This window comes from Oryctolagus cuniculus, chromosome 4 (assembly GCF_964237555.1).
Source record: "Oryctolagus cuniculus chromosome 4, mOryCun1.1, whole genome shotgun sequence".
NCBI classification, from domain to species: Eukaryota; Metazoa; Chordata; class Mammalia; order Lagomorpha; family Leporidae; genus Oryctolagus; species Oryctolagus cuniculus.
The window spans coordinates 47,139,153-47,156,305 of record NC_091435.1 but is presented as its reverse complement, the minus strand read 5'-3'; the positions used below and the strand labels follow the sequence as shown (position 1 = coordinate 47,156,305).

The 17,153-nt window shown below is 38.5% G+C and overlaps 1 long non-coding RNA gene across 1 annotated transcript in view; it reads left to right on the top strand.

The window, feature by feature from the left end:
• Positions 1–12,015, top strand: part of LOC103350574 (uncharacterized) — a 49,388-nt gene extending 37,373 nt beyond the window's left edge. The window contains exon 3 of the long non-coding RNA XR_007908931.2: positions 10,017–12,015. This is a non-coding gene — a long non-coding RNA (uncharacterized lncRNA). The remainder of the gene's footprint in view (positions 1–10,016) is intronic.
• The last annotated feature ends 5,138 nt before the right edge of the window (positions 12,016–17,153 follow it).

The following is a 17,153-nucleotide window of genomic DNA, read 5'->3' as shown; positions in this document are numbered from 1 at the left end:
ATGCAACCTGCCTAAATTGAACCAGGAAGACATCAAAAACCTAAACAGACCCATAACTGAGACAGAAATTGAAACAGTAATAAAGGCCCTCCCAACAAAGAAAAGCCCAGGACCAGATGGACTCACTGCTGAATTCTACCAGACATTTCAAGAAGAACTAACTCCAATTCTTCTCAAACTATTCAGAACAATCGAAGAAGAGGGAGTCCTCCCAAATTCTTTCTATGAAGCCAGCACCACCTTAATTCCTAAGCCAAAGAAAGATGCATCACTGAAAGAGAATTACAGACCAATATCCCTGATGAACATAGATGCAAAAATCCTCAATAAAATTCTCGCCAATAGAATGCAACAACACATCAGAAAGATCATCCACCCAGACCAAGTGGGATTTATCCCTGGTATGCAGGGATGGTTTAATGTGCGCAAGACAATCAATGTGATACACCACATTAACAGACTGCAGAAGAAAAACCATATGATTATCTCAATAGATGCCGAGAAAGCATTTGATAAAATACAACACCCGTTCATGATGAAAACTCTAAGCAAACTGGGTATGGAAGGGACATTCCTCAATACAATCAAAGCAATCTATGAAAAACCCACAGCCAACATCCTATTGAATGGGGAAAAGTTGGAAGCATTTCCACTGAGGTCTGGTACCAGACAGGGATGCCCACTCTCACCACTGCTATTCAATATAGTTCTGGAGGTTCTAGCCAGAGCTATTAGGCAAGAAAAAGAAATTAAAGGGATACAAATTGGGAAGGAAGAACTCAAACTATCCCTCTTTGCAGATGACATGATTCTGTATTTAGGGGACCCAAAGAACTCTACTAAGAGACTATTGGAACTCATAGAGGAGTTTGGCAAAGTAGCAGGGTATAAAATCAATGCACAAAAATCAACAGCCTTTGTATACACAGACAATGCCATGGCTAAGGAAGAACTTCTAAGATCAATCCCATTCACAATAGCTACAAAAACAATCAGATACCTTGGAATAAACTTAACCAAAGACGTTAAAGATCTCTACGATGAAAATTACAAAACCTTAAAGAAAGAAATAGAAGAGGATACCAAGAAATGGAAAAATCTTCCATGCTCATGGATTGGAAGAATCAATATCATCAAAATGTCCATTCTCCCAAAAGCAATTTACAGATTCAATGCAATACCAATCAAGATACCGAATACCTTCTTCTCAGATCTGGAAAAAATGGTGCTGAAATTTATATGGAGGCACAAAAGACCTCGAATAGCTAAAGCAATCTTGTACAACAAAAACAAAGCCGGAGGCATCACAATACCAGATTTCAGGACATACTACAGGGCAGTTGTAATCAAAACAGCATGGTACTGGTACAGAAACAGATGGATAGACCAATGGAACAGAATTGAAACACCAGAAAATCAACCCAAACATCTACAGCCAACTTATATTTGATCAAGGATCTAAAGCTAATTCCTGGAGCAAGGACAGTCTATTCAATAAATGGTGCTGGGAAAATTGGATTTCCACGTGCAGAAGCATGAAGCAAGACCCCTACCTTACACCTTACACAAAAATCCACTCAACGTGGATTAAAGACCTAAATCTAGGTCCTGACACCATCAAGTTACTAGAGAACATTGGAGAAACCCTTCAAGATATTGGCACAGGCAAAGAATTTCTGGAAAAGACCCGGGAGGCACAGGCAGTCAAAGCCAAAATCAACTATTGGGATTGCATCAAATTGAGAAGTTTCTGTACTGCAAAAGAAACAGTCAGGAGAGTGAAGAGACAACCGACAGAATGGGAAAAAATATTTGCAAACTATGCAACAGATAAAGGGTTAATAACCAGAATCTACAAAGAGATCAAGAAACTCCACAAAAACAAAACCAACAACCCACTTAAGCGATGGGCCAAGGACCTCAATAGACATTTTTCAAAAGAGGAAATCCAAATGGCCAACAGGCACATGAAAAAATGTTCAAGGTCATTAGCAATCAGGGAAATGCAAATCAAAACCACAATGAGGTTTCACCTCACCCCGGTTAGAATGGCTCACATGCAGAAATCTACCAACAACAGATGCTGGCGAGGATGTGGGGGAAAAGGGACACTAACCCACTGTTGGTGGGAATGCAAACTGGTCAAGCCACTATGGAAGTCAGTCTGGAGATTCCTCAGAAACCTGAAGATAACCCTACCGTTCGACCCAGCCATCCCACTCCTTGGAATTTACCCAAAGGAAATGAAATTGGCAAACAAACAAGCTGTCTGCACATTAATGTTTATTGCAGCTCAATTCACAATAGCTAAGACCTGGAACCAACCCAAATGCCCATCAACAGTAGACTGGATAAAGCAATTATGGGATATGTACTCTTTAGAATACTATACCGCAGTAAGAAACAACGAAATCCAGTCATTTGCAACAAAATGGAGGAATCTGGAACACATCATGCTGAGTGAAATGAGCCAGTCCCAAAGGGACAAATACCATATGTTCTCCCTGATCGGTGACGACTGACTGACCACCAAGAGGGAAACCTGTTGGAGTGAGGTGGACACTATGGGAAATGGTGGCTTGATCAGCATAGCCCTGTCTGTTAATGAACAACTTAATACATTATCCCTCTTAGTAGTTTTTTTTATCTGTTCTACTTAATATGACTGGTTTAGTTCTGTAATTGATGCACAGTTATTCTTAAGTGTTGAAAATTAACTGAAATGTGATCCCTGTTGAACATGGGAGTGGGAATGGGAGAGGGAAGAGAGGTATAATTTGGGACATGCTCAGGCTGACTTGCCCCAAGTGGTGGAGTTGGAAGCATACCAGGGGATTCCAATTCAATCCCATCGAGGTGGCATGTACCAATGCCATCTCACTGTTCCCGGTGATCAATTTCAGTTCACAGTTGGTCATGGTGGAGGGACTGGGAGTCAAAGGGAGCACATAGACAAGTCTAGTACCTGCTAACGCTAACCAATGGAGTAAATAAAGGGGAGAGTGATCCAACATGGGAAGTGAGATACTCAGCAGACTCATAGAATGGCAGATGTCCTAAATAGCACTCTGGCCTCAGAATCAGCCCTAAAGGCATTCGGATTTAGCTGAAAAGCCCATGAGAGTATTTCAGGCATGGAAAGCCAAGACACTCTGGCAAAAGATCTCTGTGAGTGAGATCCCAGTGGAAAGAACAGGTCTTCAAAGAAGGAGGTACCTTTCTCTGAAGGGAGGAGAGAACCTCCACTTTGACTATGACCTTGTCTAAACAAGATAAGAATCGGAGAACTCAGAGGGCTTCCATAGCCTTGGAAACTCATGGCTGGAGCGTAGGGAGATTACTGATGCCATAGACAGGAGTGTCAATTGGTAAAGTCAACAACAGGAGTCACTGTGCACTTACTCCTCATGTAGGATCTCTGTCCTTAATGTGCTGTACATTGAGATTTAATGCTATAACGAGTACTCAAACAATATATTTCACTTTGTGTTTCTATGGGGGAGCAAACTGTTGAAATCCTTACTTAATGCATACTAAACTGATCCTCTGTAAAAAAAAAAAAAAAAGAAATTATCAATTCCCAACTTGACTCTCACTGGGATTAAACATGACAATAGGTCTGCTCTGATTTCATCATCATTTTAAAAAAATCATCTATTATTTTTCACTTTATGTTTCTGTGTGGGAGCAAACTGTTGAAATCCATACTTAATGTATACTAAGCTGATCTTCTGTATATTAAGATAATCGAAAATGAATCTTGATGTGAATGGAAGGGGAGAGGGAGTGGGAAAGGGGAGGGTTGTGGGTGGGAAGGATGGTATGGGGGGGAAGCCATTGTAATCCATAAGCTGTACTTTGGAAATTTATATTCATTAAATAAAAGTTTAAAAAAAAATTTATGAAATACATCTCTGCTTAATAAAGTTTGTCAGGTTTTTTTTTTTTTTTTTTTTTTTTTTTTTTTTTTTTTTTTTTTTTTTTCAGAACTTGAACTAAACTTGTTCGTTCTCTCCTGGTCTATAAAGTTTCTATTGAAAAATCTGCTGTCAATGTAATGTGACTTCCTTTCAAATGGGCCTAACACACAACTCTTGCAAATTTGAGAATTCTCTCTTTGAAAGTTTGACATAACTGTGTCATGGTGAAATTTTTTTCTGATCATGTCTATTTAGCATCCTATATAAGCTTTCTGTATTTGGATGTCCATTTATTTCTCTAAATTAGAGAAGTTCTTTGCTATTATTTCATAGAATAGGTTTCCTAAGCTATTCTTCTTTCTTCCATCCCTGTAAGAATTCCTAAAACTCAAATATTGGTTTTATTGATCATGCTGCAGACATCCAAAACACAGCTTAAATTATTTTTAATTCTTTTTTGTTTTGTCTGGTAAAGATATTTCAAAAGACTTTTCTTCAACATTCTATATTTTTCTTTCTCCTTTGTCAAGTTTACTGTTAAGGCCATCAACTGGAATTTTTAAGTTTAACATAATGAGTTCTTTTCTAAATTTTTTTGGTTCTCTCTGTTTTATTTATTTAAAAGATGGAATTACAAGAGAAAGAAATGGAGGAGATAGAGAGAGAGAGAGAGAGAGAGAGAGAGAGGTGTCTCCTATCTGCTAGTTCACTCCCAGAATGGCTGCATTAGTCAGGCCTGGGCTGAGCTGAAGCCAAGAGCCTGGAACTCCATTTGGTCTCAAACATATGTGGCAGGGCCCCAAGCATTTGGGACATCCTCTGCTTCCTTCCTAGGTACTTTAGCAAGGAGCCGGATCAGAAGTGGGGTCACTTGGACTCAGGGGATGCTGGTGTCACATTGGGTGGCATAGCCTGCTGCACTACAAAACTGGCTCCTGTTTGGGTCTCTTTTAATATCTCTATCTCTTAGTTGAATTTCTCATTCATGTCATGCATGGAATTCCTAATTTCATAAAACTGTTTTTCTGTATTCTTGTATCTCACTGAGTAATCAAATAATCTTTTTTAATTCTTTTTCAGGAAATACATAAATCTCTTTATTTCATGGTCTGATATTAAAGTGTTCTTGTGTTCCTTGAGGGCATTAGATTGCCTTGCTTTTTCATGATTCTTGTGTTGATTTTTGTACATCTGGAGGAACAATTTTTCTACCACTCATGGAGGAATTTTTCATAGATGTATGAATTTCCCTAAAGGTGCATGTTTGGGTATCATTTTTGTCAAACAACCTTTGCTTTCATTGTGCTTAGACTCTATAGTATTGTCTTTTTGTCCTTTTTTTGTTAACACTATGGTTGACCTAACAGTATAGGGATCTGGACTGCTTCTGTGGTCAAGGGTGATTATTGGGATCCTTATTACACAGGTCTCTAGTCATCTCTGAAGGGAAGAACTGGAGTCAGGTGCTTCTTAGGTGTTGGGAGCAAGCCCTGGGAATGCTGCAAACGGGCCTGGACACACATTTCTTGCCACTATCAAAGCCAAGAGCTAGAGTTGTGAGATAAACACTGACAGGAAATGGGCCGGCTCACAGCTTCCCAGCCACTGCCTGACCCAGAGCCCCAGGTTTTTGCATATGGCTTACACTGGATCAAGGAATTTCCCTTCTAAGAAGAAAAAACTTTTATCATTACTGAATTTTGAATATTATGAAATGCTTTATCTGCTTCTTTTGGAATGATCATGCATTTTAATCTCTCATTCTGATATTTTGATGTATAATGATTGGATTTTGAAGGTTAAACATATTTGCATTCCTAGAATAAATGCCACATATTTGTGATCTGTTATAACAAGATTTAATACTCATTTTGATTTCATTTTGCCATTAGGGCTATGCTGGTCTAGTAAAATTTCTCTGTTTTATCTTTTCCAGATTTAAGAATTAAGAGGCCGGCGCCGCGGCTCACTAGGCTAATCCTCTGCCTTGCGGCGCTGGCACACCGAGGTGCACTGGCTGCGGCGGCCATTGGAGGGTGAACCAACAGCAAAGGAAGACCTTTCTTCTGTCTCTCTCTTTCACTGTCCACTCTGCCTGTAAAAAAAAAAAAAAAAAAAAAAAAAAAAAGGAAAAAAAAAAAAGAATTAAGGTGGTGCTGGCTTCATATAAAGAATTTGGGAGGATTCCCTCCCTTTCGATTGTTTTGAGTAACTTGAGGAGAATTGGAGTTAGTTCTTCTTTAAATGTCTGGTAGAATTCAGCAGTGAAGCCATCCAGTCTTGGGATTTTCTGTTAGGAGGATCTTTATTACTCTTCCAATTAGTTATGGGTCTGTTTAGGTTTTCCATGGCTTCCTGGTTCAATTTAGGTAAGTTGTATGTGTCAAGGAATCTATCCATTTCTCTAGCTTTCCCATTTTGTTGGCATACAACTCTTTGAAGTAATTTCTGATGGTTCTTTTTATTTCTGTAGTGTCTGTTGTTACATTTCCTGCTTTATCTCTGATTTTTAATTTGCATCTTCTCTCTCCTTTTTTTGGTTATTAGGGTCTATGGTGTGTCAATTTTGTTTAATATTTTTTGACAGGCAGAGTTAGACAGTGAGAGAGACAGAGACAGAGAGAAAGGTCTTCCTTCCGTTGGTTCAGCCCCCAAATGGCCGCTACGGCCGGAGCGCTGCACTGATCTGAAGCCAGGAGCCAGGTGCTTCCTCCTGGTCTCCCATGCGGGTGCAGGGCCCAAGCACTTGGGCCATCCTCCACTGCACTCCCGGGCCACAGCAGAGAGCTGGACTGGAAGAAGAGCAACCAGTACATAACCTGGGACCCCGACCGGTACTGGAACCCCGTGTGCTGGCGCCACAGGTGGAGGATTAGCCAAATGAACTGCAACGCTGGCCAATTTTGTTTATTAAAAAAAAAAAAAAAAAAAAAAAAAAAAAACCTGGCTCTTTGTTTTGGTGATCTTCTGTATTGTTTTTGGTTTCAATTTTGTTGATTTTTCTATAATTTGTTTTTATTTATATTATTTTTATTTAATAAATGTGAATTTACAAAGTGCAACTTTTACATTGTTGTGGTTTCCCCCCACAACCTCCTCTCCTCCACAGCCATCCCATTTCCAAATTAGGGTAATTTTCTGCTATGATCCTACTGAATAAGTTTTCTAAGCCATTCTTTTTTTCTGTACTTTCAACAACTCCTAACACTCTGTATTTGGCAATTTAATAGTATTCTAGAAATCCATAACACAATTTTGGTATTTCAGGGGCCAGTGCTGTGACATAGTGGGTAAAATCACTTCCCCATGGCATTGGCCTCCTATGTGAGCATCAGTTTGAGTCCAGCTTCTCCATTTCTGATCCAGCTTCCTGCTGGTGTACCTTGGAAAGGATCAAAGGATGACCCAACTCCTTGTGCCCCTGTACCCATTGGGAAGACTTGTTGGAGACTACTGGATCCTGCCTTTGGACTGGCCCAGCTCTGTTTTTGTGGCCATTTAGGGAGTCGACAAGCAAATGGAAGATTAGATTTCTCTCTCTCTCTCTCTCCCCCTCACTCCCTCCCTCTTTGTAATTCTGACTTTCAAATAAATGGATAAATCTTTTTACAAAAATTTTGGACTTTTTAAATTTTTTCTTCCTTTTTTTTTGTCTGAGATATTTCAAAAAACCTTTCTGTCTTCTAGAATGTATATCCTTTCTTCAACTTCCTCAAGTCTGTTGTTAAAAGTTCTCACTGTATATTTCATTTGACTGAATGAATATTTCATTTCTTATATTTCTGTTGTTTTATCAATATCTCTATCTCTTCACAGGATTTCTCATCCATGATGTGTACAGATTTCCTTATTCATCTTACTGTTTTTTTTGTATTCTTGAGTAACCTTACAATCACTCCTTTGAATTCCTTTTCAGACATTTTGTCAATATGCTCTTCTTCACAATCAAATATTAATGTATTATTGTGTTCTTTTTGCAGAGTCATATATCCTCCCTGGTTTATTTTTTGTGTTTCTATGTTGATTTTTATGTATTTGAGGTATGACTTATTATTTTTTTCTGGGGGATTTTTTTTTTGTTTCAATTTAAGGCCTTAGTCTTAGAAATGTTACACTATTGTTTGACGGCATGCCAGACGTTTATATAAGATCCACAGTTGTATGCTGGTGGGGGCTTGTAGTTGGACAATGGTCCATACTGCCACCCAAGTTGGGTATGTGTAGCACCTCTGGTTGTAGTCAGTCGGGGAAGAGATGTTGCAGTTACCTAGTATGTCTACATCTTTGCCAAGGTGAACCAGCTAATTCAATGCCTAGATTGGGTTCATAATGACTTAAACTCCACCCATCCAGGCATGAACACCATATAGAGCAGTGGCCTATTTTATAGTGTGCTCCCCAAGCCCTGTGAGAGATCTGTCCCCAGAATTCAGGGAACTCTAAGTTTATGCAGTCAGGCCACATGGCTACACAAGAACCCAGCCACAATCCCTATCTTCATCAGCTCTGTGGTCTATGCCCAGAATTCTCACAGTCACAGGGTAAGGAGGCCCATTCTCTGTTATGTGTGCTGCCCCATCCCTAGGGCATGCTTCCCAATCATTCCCCTAGTCAGAATACAATTCAGCTGCAGCTCCATCTCAGCAAATTGAGTGTGGTGCTTTGCTGAGGGAGTATGGACAACTTGGCCTCCTTTAACAGAGCAAAGTAGCCTCTCAGCTCCCTACCAGCACCCCAAGCTAGAATCAGTGTGAGGGAGGACTGTGACATTTTCTCTCAGTTAATGTTACCAGTGGTGGGGAGTATAGCCACCTCTTCACCTTGCCCTGGAAAGATAGCATTTCCCATCCGGGTGACAGCCATGTACATGCAAGAGTCATTGGTGATGCACAGCCTGAAGATGCATGTCTGTCCCCTTTGATGTTCCAAAGAGTTCCTGTTCTGTTCTATCCATTCTACACTGAAAATTTCTCTCAATAAGTCTCCTGGGAATGTGGTCCTTCCTTTGCTTTTCTGCTATCAATCTGTGGCTGATGTCACTGTAGCTTCTCTGTGTTCAATCAACTTAGGTCTGCCATACACATCATTACTTTTTAAATTACATTAATATGGGGCTAGCATTATGACATAGAGTGTTATTATCACTTGTGACATTTGCATCTTCCGTGAGCTCAGGTTCTTGTCCCAGCAACTTCACTTCTTATGCAACTCCTTGCTAATGCCCCTGGGAAAACAGTGGAAGTGGCCCCTCCCACCCACATAACAGACCCAGATACAGTTCCAGCTCCCTGACTTCAGCCTGTCCTAGCCCAAGTAGTTGAAATAATTGGAGAATGAGTCAGCAGATGGAAGATTCTCTCTCTTTCTCTCTCTCTCTCTCTCCCTCTCTGTAACTTTGCATTTCAAATACATAAATAAATATTTTAAAAACTATTTAGTAAAATTACATTTTTAAAATTTTTATTGGCAGTAATGGAAGAATTGTCACAATTTTATTAGTGTGCTTCTCTGAGAAATGTCTAATGGGTTTATTGGCATAGAAATCCCCAAATGTGTATTCCTTAGCACTGCTTTTATGAACACTTTACTCAATGTGAATATCAATATCCTTATCACTGTTTTATACTCGTTTCTAAAATTCTTTAATTATTTGGACTCATAGAATCACAAGTTGTTTAATAGGTAAAAATAGATTCATAGATTATTTAAATAGACTTCCTTTTTGTTGTACTCACTAATATAGCATTCTGCTGTTGCCAAACATATTTTTGTGCCTCACTAATGTGCAAGAGTCAATAGACCAAAAAATGATATTTCCCCATAATTGCTCTAAAACAACTGTGAAGGAGGAGGTGCTCAGAGTAGACATTACAATTCATAACGAAAGATTATTTCAATTAATATTAACATAACTGACAAACTAATTCACATATGTAGCCAGATAATATAAAGTTCATTTCATTTGTCTACTTCTTGTCTTTGTTGAGGTAAAACACATAAAAGTGACATTAATTGTAATTACTTTTAATATGATATTAGTTCACTATGTTGAGGTTAATGATAGTTGTTTTATTTCTTTCTATGCTGCTGTAACAGAACACCATTGACTGGATGAAATATAAACAATAGAAGTATATTTGGCTCACAGTTCTGAAGTTGGGAAATCAATATCATGGCGCCAGCGTCTCCAGGGTCTTCATTGTGCTTCATCCCATGTAGCAGAAAGTGAGAAAGTAAGAGGGCACTGGACACAGTGACAATTTTTGGAAATGTCATTCATCCATTCATGAGGGCAGTGTCTTCATGATTTAGTCACTTCTAATAGGTCCTACTCTAAACATTTTAATGGTGGCAATTAAATTCAACATGAGTTTTGGAGTGGACATTCAGCCACACAAGTTTGAACCATTCTGCTTCATAATTTTCCAATGCAAAAATGAATGTCTTTCTCATATCTGCATCTATAAGAGGATAATGCAAAGGTTTTGGAGAACATATTACCAATGTCAAAATGTAGGATTTCAAGGAAACTTATCACAAATGTTTCTTTCACAAAAAAAAAAAATGAAAAAACAAATTTTTCATGAGGGGTTCCTAGGACTTTAGGGTCACATAAATACTGATGCTACCATATTTTTGAAATATATAAACCAGTTCCTTCTGTAGAAATATTATTTTTCCTTTTCCTTGTCAAAGTAAAGATGAAATTACTAACTGCTTCTTCCCACTCCTCAAAAATGTATGAGTGCAGGAATGTTTCCATTTCTCAAAAAAGTGTGAGTACCCTTGAATCACTATGGAATTCACTGCTGTTTCAGAAAAATGTGTGTATTAAATACGCTATCTCCTGATAACCTCAAAGAATCCAATCTCATATAACAAGATAGGGATTCCTAGTTGCAGTTCATGTGGAACATTTGCTGATAGTCAAATAAACAAAATGAGACTTCAGGCCCATATGGGGTTTCTTGGAATCCAAAGTAGATTTATTTGTGTTTAGAATCTAGAAGTATCTTAAAAGAGTAGCATCAGTTTTTGACCTGCTCTCTAATCAGGAACTTTATGAAAGTTTTCTATTAAAATTTTGTGTCTCTAGCATTTTTTCATTTTTATTGGTACACATGATTTTATATTAAGATCTCTCTCCTTCTTTTTTCTCTCTTTCATAAAAAGTAACTGATAAATTGATTAAAATTGCAAAAAAATTGTGGTCTAAAGAAGTTAACCCAGCTAAAGTGTGCAAGTGAATGTTCTTTAGTTTACTCACAGAATCATGCAAACATCACCACAATCTAAATTTAGAACATTTTAATCACTGTTAGAAAAACCTTATATACATTACCAGCATTCAGTTAACCTTGCTGTACCTTTATAGTCAATTTCTTCAATTATTTTCTGTACCTATAAATTTGCCTGTTTGGAAATTATATAAAATGAAATGATATAATAGGCAATCTTTTTTTACTAACATTTCATTTTTAGTAATATTTAAAAATTATTTTCATTTTATTTGAAAGGCAGGGAGACACATATGCATATGTACACACACATGAGAGAGATGGAGGCTGAGAGAGAGAGAGAGAGAGAGAGAGCGAGAGAGATTGCTCATTCACAAGAGATAGGATTGGAACATGTCAAACCAGGAGCTTGGAGCTCAATCCTCATCTCACATATGGGTGGCAGAGACCCAAATATTTGAGTTGTCATGTGTTGTCTCCAAGTGTGTGCATTAGCAGGAATCTGGGTCAGAAAGTGAGGAACTGGAACAAGAACCAGCCACTTCAATAAGGGATGCAGACTTTTCAAGCAGCAATTCATCTACTGCAATAAAAGACCCACTGCTAGCACAATAATGTTGATGTTCACCCAAGTTATAGAGTACATTAGTATTTCATTGCTTTTTATGGATAAACAATATTTCATTGTACAGTTATAACATACTTTATTTGTCCATTTATCAGTTGACAGAGTCATTTCTACTTTTTGGCTATTATGAACAGTGTTGCTAGAAACATTATTGTACAGATTTTTATGTGGATATATGTTTCCATTTCCCTTTGGTACATGCCTAGAAATAAAATTGCTGGTGATATAATAACTTTGTGGCTAGTTTTTTGAGGAATTGGAAACTGTTTCCTGAGGAGCTGCACCCTTGAACATTCTGCTAGGAAACTCACCGGAGTTTGGGTCTTCCAAGTACTACCTAGGTTCTGTTTTCCGTTGTCCTGCTGATGACAGCCTCTATAGTTGGTATCAAGTGTATCTCACTGTGTTTTCAACTTATATTCCTCTATGAATAATGATACAATTGTCTTTTTAACGTGCTTATTAATCCTTTGAATATCTTCTGTGAAGAAGTGTCTGTTCAAATACTCTGCCAAGTTTTTAAATTGAATTACTTTCATTTTTATTGCTAAATGGTAGTTGTATTTTATATAATCTGAATACTTGTCCCTTACCAAATATCCTAATATTTTCTTTTTTCTTCAAATCTGTAGACTGCCCTTTCTCTGTCTTCTTTTTTAAAGATTTATTTTATTTGAAAGGAAGATATATTTTATATATATATATATATATAGAGAGAGAGAGAGAGAGAGAGAAAGAGAGAGAGGTAGAAAGAGAGATCTTTCATCTGCTAGCCACTCCCCAAATGGCTGCAATGGCCAGGCCTGGGCCAGGTTGAAACCAGGAGCCAGGGGCTTCTACCAAGTCTCTCATGCAGGTACAGGGGCCCAAGCACTTGGGCCATCCTCCATTGCTTTCCTAAGCACATTAGCAGGGAGCTGGATTGTAATTGGAGCAGCTGGGATTTGAATCAGCACCCATATGGAATGCTGGTGTTGCAGGTAGCAGCTTAACTTGTTACACACAACCCTGGCTCCCTTTCTCTTTCTTAGTATTACAGATCCACCACAATGATTTGTAATTTTGAAGATCGTTTTAAATGTTTTTCTTATTTTGATGTTGGAATATATTTAATATGACACCACCTATTTAAGAAACCATAAAAACCATTTCATCATTCAAGGACACAGAGACTTGTTCTTCATGTTTCCTTCTAATTCTTTTCTGCTTAGAGTTCTTGTGCTTATTTATTCCTATAATCATGTTTAATTATTTTGTGTATAGTATAAGAATGAGGTCCTACTTAATTGCTTTACATGTCTATATTCACTTGCCCAACATCATTTATTGAAAAGACTATTCTTTCAGGACCAGCACTGTAGCATAGCGAGTAAAGCAGCCATCCCATATGGGCACTGATTTAAGTCCTGGCTGCTCTATTTCTGATCCAGCTCCCTGCTGGTGCACCTGGGAAAGCAATGGAAGATGGCCCAAGTCCTTGAGCCCCTGCACCCACCTGGGAGACTTGGAAGTAGCTCCTGGATCCTGGCTTTGGCCTGGCCCAGCCATGACTGTTGCGACCATTTGGGGTGTGGGCCAGCAGATGGAAGATTTCACTCTCTTTCTCTCTTTCTATCTCTCTCTGTCTCTGCCTCTTTTTCTCTTAACCTTGACTTTCAGATAAGGAGATAAATATTTATTCTAAAAAGACTATTCTTTCTTCATTTTATTATCTTAACAAATTTTTCAAACTCATTTTTTTCTTTTTAAATCATTGGGTAGTACCTCTTGAGGGGGGAATGTTAGGTAGGAAAGTCAGTTATGAGCTTATGTGTGTGTGACATGAAGGCCTAGAGAGAAGACGTCTATGTCCAGCATATGCTGCATCTCAAGGTCATCCGGATGGTGTTTCAGGGGCAGCTCAGTATTCACATCCTGCCCTGCCCTGCCCCCTTCTACCTGCTAACCTGCCAGGTGGAGGTCCCCACCCCTTCTGCCTGACAGTCTTCCACAATCTCCCAGGTGCAGCCCAGTATCTGCATCTCAAACACCCTGCTCCCTTCCTCCTGTCTGATAACATTTGCATCCATAAAGTCCTTTGTTTCAGACCTTCAAGAGAGAAGTTTTTCTATTTACATCCAAAAAGCCCTTTGTTCCAAGAGGAGCAGAGGTTGGGAAGCAAGACCCATCTCCTTAAAAACCCCCAGCCTCAACCAGACTGTGTGCTCAGCCCTCTGCCTTTCTGCTGAGTCACCCGCCTGGTCTGGCCAGGTGTAATCTCTGCACTCAACCATGTAACCTCACCCCCCCCCCCCCCCCCCCCCCCGCCCAGTCTCTCAGGCTCTGTCTGGAGAGATACCCATCCTATGGATGTCCCCTCCCTAAAAACCTTGCTATTTTACCTCCCACTAAAAAAAAAAAAAAATGATTTCCTTAGGGATAAAATACACAAAAACATAATAGTCTCTTAAGGCTACTTCAAGTCTATTTTTGCAAAGCTAAGAATGCTTAGAGCATGTGAAAATTTTATTTTTAAGCTGCACTCATTACACATCAATCACTGCTCCAGCTACTTTTTTGCTTTCACATGCTTTTATTTAACCAACTTTTTATATTTATATAAGGTGAACAAATTTCATGTCCTCACACTTTACCCACAAGATCTGTGCAATTCTAATCAGTTGTCCGATGTCCAAAAACCAGCTCAGCTCCTAGATGACAGCACTAGAAATTCTTCTTGCCCTTTCCATTGGTCACTAACTTTTCCTCATTTTTTCACTGCAATGTTTTTTTTTTTTTTTCTGTCTATAGGATTTTTTTTTTTATTTGCATAGGGGATAGTTTTCCCTCATGAAAATTACAGAAATGGGTAAATGTTGTAGATGTCTTTTATCCTAGATGAGTATAGATCCAAAGGGAAGCAGCACACACACTTTTTTAGACTTTCTCTTCTCCAGATTGAAGAGCATTTTGAGTTGCAGTAAGAAACAAGCAACAAATGACCTGAAACACTAAGTGCTGGTTGGCCATAGAAATGGTAAGACTGGTGGTAACTCTTCCTTTCTTTTCTTGCCATTATGTCAGAATCCAAGTCAATTTTATTCAAACAGATCTTAACCTTAGAAATATAGTTGCCATGTTAGTTGAAATGGTCTGGTCCCTAAAAGCCTGCCATTTATCACCTAAGGAATGTTAGATTTACAGTAAGATCAGCTCTTAAAGTATGAAAGATGTACGGTATCGATTGTGGTGGGAACAGCAAAAAGTCTGCATTTTAAGCAACTTTGCTTGAACATCAGCAGATGCCACTGATGAATTCCAAATAGAAACATGTGAGATTTATCCTCTTCTGTGTGCTTCTCTCAGGCAACATTATCCACTCACTCAGGAGCACTTATGTTCCTGGAATAAGGACAACAAAAAGAAAGAGCTCTTGAAATGCAACAGGGAAGGATATTTCTGCCCAGGGAAAAAGAAGTCCTGTGTTTCATTTATAAGATAGATTCTGAAAGAATTATAATGTCTGCTTTAATATTGTCAGAGAATATTTTGATCCAAAAAAATCTACTTAGATTTAAATAAAACAATTTTCAAAGTAACTCCTGTTATCCAAATATTGATCTTGATGACAACGTTATGCTCTATTTGAAATAACATTTGAAATAATATAGTTTCCCAAGATGAGTATAAAAAGTGTGATACAAATACTGAATTCAGCGATATTTCTAATTCAGTATATCCCAGAACACATATGGCATGAATTTTATTTTCCTTAGCCTAACTAAGCTTAACAAATGCACAATTCTAACAGCCTTGAAACACAAATTCAAAAAAAAAAAATATTCAGAACTCTGAATACTTGGCTAAGGTAATATAATACTCCAAAATTCAACTGCTTTGACACTGTCATCATCGTTACTTAAAAAAGGAGCTATGTGCTAGTTCCCCATGTTCTAGCTGAAACATTGGTTTAAAAACAGAGCTCTAACAATAGTTGTACTGATAATGTTTCACAGAAACAATGACAGGTATTTGCAGAATTTCAAAATTCACATCCTGAAATAAAAAACTAATGCAGAAAAATCTTTGATAATGTATTTTAAAATATTTATTTATTTATTTGGAAGCAGAGTTACAGAGAGAAATAGAGAAACACAAAGAGAGAACTTCTATTTGGTGGTTCACTGCCCACGTGGTCATGAAGGCTGGGGCTGGGCCAGAAGCAAAACAGGTCCTTGACATTCCATCCAGGTTGGCTGCATGGGAGTAGGGGCTCAAGTACTTAGGCCATCTTCTGCTGCTTCCCCAGTCCATTATAGCAGGGAATTTGATTGGAAGTGGACCAGCCACGACTTCAACCGGCACCAATACAGGATGCTGGTGCTGCAGGCGGCAGATTAACCCTCTGCACCACAAAGCTGGTGCTGTAACAATATTTTTGCAAGCAAAAAAAATAAAGAAAGCTAAGAAACACCAGGTAGAATAGTAGTTAAATAAATATCATATGATAGCATATTATGCAGCTATTAAACATGATTTTTCAGAGAGAATGTAATTGTCTCATACAATGTTGATAGAAAATGTGATGAAAAACAACTGTAGAATCATAACTATGATTAGGTTACCTAAAAATTCAATGTCTAGCAGAGGAAGTGGTTAGAAAATAAAATGCAATAGAAACATCTCAAGTGATTATACTGAGTAGTGAAATAATGGATTTTTTTCTGTTCTCTGTTCTGTGCTATTCCTTTTCTTTTGATGTTAATGTACTACTTTATAGATAGAAAAATAAGTTATTAGTTGTCACCTAAAACACATGCAGTCAAAAGAAAATCGTAATATCTGGTAAAACAAAATGAGGTTAATTCAGAGGGTCATACATAATCTGTGATTGTTCCAAAAGCCCAAATAAACATAATCCTGGGGCCAGTGCTGCGGTGCACTAGGTCAATCCTCCGCTGCAGCGCCGGCATCCCATATGGGCGCCAGGTTCTAGTCCCGGTTGCTCCTCTTCCAGTCCAGCTCTCTGCTGTGGACCAGGAGGCCAGTGGAGGATGGTCCAAGTGCTTGGGTGCTGCACCCGCATGAGAGACCAGGAGCAGGCACTTGGCTCTTGGCTTCAGGTTGGCGTAGCTCCGGCCATTGCGGCCATTTGGAGGGTGAACCATCGGATGGAAGACCTTTCTCTCTGTCTCTCTTTCTCACTGTCTATAACTCTACCTGTCAAATAAATAAATAAATAATATTAAAAAACCATAATCCTTCTGAACAGATGATGATGGCATCTGTCAGGAATCTAATGTAAAATTCAGTTTCAAAAAAGATATTAAGTACTTTGCAGATCCACTGGCAAATTCTAAGAAAACCAAAAGCCAGGTGATTTTATTT